At 41.1% G+C, this 5,000-nt stretch overlaps 1 non-coding gene across 1 annotated transcript; it reads left to right on the top strand.

Annotated features, from left to right (window-relative positions):
• Positions 1-1,990: 1,990 nt before the first annotated feature.
• Positions 1,991-2,083, top strand: trnai-uau (transfer RNA isoleucine (anticodon UAU)). The gene is given in 2 exon segments: positions 1,991-2,028; positions 2,048-2,083. It is a non-coding gene; the product is annotated as a tRNA-Ile (tRNA).
• Positions 2,084-5,000: the final 2,917 nt, after the last annotated feature.

Genomic DNA, 5,000 nt, shown 5'->3' with positions numbered 1-5,000 from the left:
TGTATTTGAGGATTGTGTGCGTTATGAGGACCTACGTGCTTTGTGAGGACGTGTGTATTTGAGGATTGTGTGCGTTATGAGGACCTACATGCTTTGTGAGGACGTGTGTATTTGAGGATTGTGTGCGTTATGAGGACCTACGTGCTTTGTGAGGATGTGTGTATTTGAGGATTGTGTGCGTTATGAGGACCTACATGCTTTGTGAGGACGTGTGTATTTGAGGATTGTCTGTGTGCGTTATGAGGACCGGTGCACCACATTTGCTCTGCGTTTCTCGTCAGAGTCGTGAGGGGGAGAGGAGGGTGACGGCCACTGACTGGGCAGATGTCTGCTCCGTGGGAGAGTAAGGGGAGAGAGCAGCGGAGCATACCCAGCACACTGCTCTCTCCCTGGGCTGGAACACCGAGCTAAGACCCCTTCTCTGCAGGTCACCTCCAAAACCTAATGATCCTGGCCAAGCCTGTACCACCACACTCCAGGTGGGCACACCCCCCCCCCACGCCTGTGCAGTGCTGCGGAGCAGAACCGAGGGGGCCCTAAGGGGTGGTGCCATTTTACACGGCGCGAAGGAACATAAGATTTTTAGAGAATATGAGATGGTTTGCACATTTTGAACTGTTTTATTTACTTGATATGAAATTAGATAGAAATATTGCTTCTTTTAACTTTAGAACTATATTTCATCCCTAAAAATCACATAGATCTATGCAAATAGCATAGGTCTTTGCAAAACTGACAACTGCTATCTGGAGACATTCGTGTTATGCCAATAAAGAATTAGTATCTTTTCATTTTTATGTGTACAATTGTTTAAATACAGAATGCATCTAAAAATGTAAATGTATGTATTTTATATACAGGGTCTCCTATACCAGCCTGTTATGGTAATATGGTAATCATGTCCCAGTTGATGATCTGGTCTGTAAAAGTCTGCAGGAGTGTAAATAATGAAAGGGTGCATTCTTTAAAGGAGAGGCGGTTGAAATCAAATGTAAGTAGGTTAGATTCAGACACTGCGTATGAATTATCACAGGAGAGCGATGGTCCGGACTGACAGCATCAGCTCTTCAGAGGAAGAGTGAGAGAGAGAAAGTCACTCCCAGTACAGACGACACACTGACCCAGTCTAACTAACCCCAGACTGGGGTGAGACTGGCATCACGATGATGCAAAGCATGCAGACACACACATGCACACACGCACACACACATATGTAAATGCACACGAGCAAAATACGAACATACACACACACACACACACACTTGGACGTAAACACACATCCACACACTTCTGAATCAAAGCGATACCCTGTATTGATTTAGCGCTGTATCTGTTCTATTATTGACGTTCATTTATTGTGGTGCTGCCAAGCCCAGCGTTTGTATGTGGATGAATCATTAATCAATTATTCAGCGGCCGCACATAAATCTTTCATGAGTCAAGCCCCTGTGGTCAAGCTGTAATGAACAGTGGCAGAGCTGGTTAGCAGGCAGAGCACACGGAAGAATATAGAAAAGAACGAGGGATTTGGAAGGACAGACGGAGCTGAAGAGGAGGTGAATGCACACGGGCCGTGGAAAAAAAAAAAAACGAGGGATGGATAGAAGAGGACAGGAGACGCTGTGACAGAAGACGAGAGGCAACGTAAAAAAAAAAAAAGAGAGAGAGAAAGATGATGAGGAAGGATGCAGATGAAATAAAAAAGGGAGAGGGGTTAGTGAAAGACAGGAGGTGAAGAGAGAGAAAGGGATGGCAGAAGACAGGAAATGAAATCTAAAAAAAAAAAAAAAAAGTTAACGATACTGAACCAGGATCAGCGATAAAACTAAATAGTCCGATACACTGAAAGAGAATGGGAAAGTCATGTAATAGAGGGAAGGACAGAGTGAGAGGCCAGAGGGGACTATCGAGAAGAAAAAGTGGCCATGAAGGAGGAGGGTCGTAAAAGAGAGAGAGTTAGGGAGCAGTGCAGAGAGGCAATACCACTGAGGCTCCAGTGGCGCAATCGGTTAGCGCGCGGTACTTATATGACAGTACTTGTAGAGTGATGCCGAGGTTGTGAGTTCGATCCTCACCTGGAGCAGGTGTTTTGAGCGCTGATCTGTGAAACTTTCCCAGAGAAGAAACCAAAGTGTGTACTGGAAAGAGGCCAAACACTGAGCTGCAACCAGAACTTAATGCTAAAGCTTGGTCTCTGTTAGCGTGAGTGCAGTGGGCTCAAACCCTGCCTTTAAGAGTTCTCACCGTGAATTAACCCAGACTGGCTGTCCCTCTGCATAAGCTAAACGTGTGTTTTGTGAAGGCTGCCATGTACATGTGCACTCTGTTGAGTGTAGGGATGCAGAGACATAGTTTGAAATTGTTTCTCTATGTAAAAAAGTTCTGAATTACCAACTGCTCGGCATGTCTCTGTTTCAGCCTAGCAGCTGTTATACCTGATTCAACAGTTCAGTTAGCTGTCACACAGTGGATCACCTGATTCAGCAGTTCAGTTAGCTATCACAGAGTGGATCACCTGATTCAACAGTTCAGTTAGCTGTCACAGAGTGGATCACCTGATTCAGCAGTTCAGTTAGCTATCACAGAGTGGATCACCTGATTCAACAGTTCAGGTAGCTGTCACACAGTGGATCACCTCATTCAACAGTTCAGTTAGATATCACACAGTGGATCACCTGATTCAACATTTCACTTGGCTATCACACAGTGGTTCACCTGGATCCAGGTGGTAGCTGAAATCTGCACTGAGAAACAGTGGTACTAACCGTGGTTTGGTCCCGCTCTTTGGCTGCTTTCCTGGTCCATGACAAGTCCAGATACAGTAGATTAAGTCTGAGTTTACGTAAAAGATCTACTGTCAGTCATCAGGCTGACAACTCATAAATCTTAATATTCCACATCACATATTTGCTTACCTGCTTATTTGCACTGTTTACTGTCCACAGCACTGTTTACATAAAAATGCACTATCAACCATGACTGTGTTAACCTACATATGACCAGTAAAACCCTGTGTTAACCTACACATGATTAATAAAACCCTCAGTTAACCTACATATGACCAATGACACCCTGTGTTAACCTACATATGATTAATGAAATCCTGTGTTAACCTATATATGACTAATAAATCCCTGTGTTAACTTACATATGATTAATAAAACCCTGTGTTAAGCTATGTATGACTAACGACACCCTGTGTTAATCTACATATGATTAATAAAACCCTGTGTTAACCTACATATGACTATTAAATCCCTGTGTTAACCTACATATGATTAATGAAACCCTGTGTTAAGCTATGTATGACTAATGACACCCTGTGTTAAACTACATATGATTAATAAAACCCTGTGTCAACCTACATATGATTAATAAAACCCTGTGTTAACCTACATATTACTAATAAAACCCTGTGTTAACCTACACATGATTAATAAAACCCTGTGTTAACCTACACATGATTAATAAAACCCTGTGTTAACCTACAGATGACTAATGACACCCTGTGTTAACCTACATATTACTAATAAAACCCTGTGTTAATCTACATATGATTAATGAAACCCTGTGTTAACCTACATATTACTAATAAAACCCTGTGTTAACCTACACATGATTAATAAAACCCTGTGTTAACCTACAGATGACTAATGACACCCTGTGTTAATCTACATATGACTAATAAAACCCTTTGTTAACCTACATATGATTAATGAAACCCTGTGTTAACCTACATATTACAAATAAAACCCTGTGTTAACCTACACATGATTAATAAAACCCTGTGTTAACCTACAGATAACTAATGACACCCTGTGTTAATCTACATATGATTAATAAAACCCTGTGTTAACCTACACATGATTAATAAAACCCTGTGTTAACCTACAGATGACTAATGACACCCTGTGTTAATCTACATATGATTAATGAAACCCTGTGTTAACCTACACATGATTAATAAAACCCTGTGTTAACCTACATATGACTAATGAAACCCTGTGTTAACCTACACATGATTAATAAAACCTTGTGTTAACCTACAGATGACTAATGACACCCTGTGTTAACCTCCATATGATTAATGAAACCCTGTGTTAACCTACATATGAAACTGAAACTGAACTTAACTGAACAGTCGTATCAGAAAGACAGCAGGTCCCATCAGGAAGGATGGCACGTTGCTGTATGTATAAGTGTGTGTGTGTGTGTGCGTGTGTGTGATTTTTGGAAACTTCCAATATAAAGCACATTTTCTCCTCTATTTTCTATTCTATTTTCTAATCTTAGGGTTACTAAGATATTACTGTGTTTCCAAATCACTACAAACTTATGAGGACGATTATCATAAAATGCTTAAAACATGGAAAGGAAAGTAGTTTCGTTTCGTGAGGTCTTGGGCACATTGTTTTACTGTGACCATAATGAAGTGCTGTGTTTAAATAACTAACAGTGGGCTCAATAAATTCTTAGAGAATCTTTACAGATACCTTACGGACTGTTTTTAACTCTCTATGGACTATTAAGCATAAGCATAATTAAAAAGATAACTAATGAAATAGAAAATGGCTAGGTAAATGTTTATAAATGCCTTATAGAGTGTGGGTAAATGCATATGGAGTCTGTGTAAAAGGGTGTACGATGCAGGCTCTGTGGGTTGTATGACAGATGGGTCAGAGCTTATACCACTAGTCATGTGGAGTAATGCACTGCCCAGTGACTGTGTCCAGACACCAGTTTAGCTTACTGGGCACATGAATACTTTAACCTTTGCCAGTGAAGAGGGCTGATGTGTTAAATGAACTCCTTTGATGAAAAAGTGCTTCCTTCCTCGGTTTTTTAGAAGAGCAGGACACTGTAGGAAGATTGACCGCATTACCATACGTGGAGTCGTCTGTCTAGTCTGTCCTCTTTAACAAAGCTATGACATGGTTCAGTTCTCTCTCTCTCTCTTTCTCTCTCTCTGTCTCTCCGTCTAAGCCATGGAATCCCCATCA

The sequence above is a fragment of the Chanos chanos genome, chromosome 13 (assembly GCF_902362185.1).
Source record: "Chanos chanos chromosome 13, fChaCha1.1, whole genome shotgun sequence".
Classification (NCBI taxonomy): Eukaryota; Metazoa; Chordata; class Actinopteri; order Gonorynchiformes; family Chanidae; genus Chanos; species Chanos chanos.
Note: the sequence above shows the minus strand (reverse complement) of the source record. Positions and strands in the feature narration are given on the sequence as shown.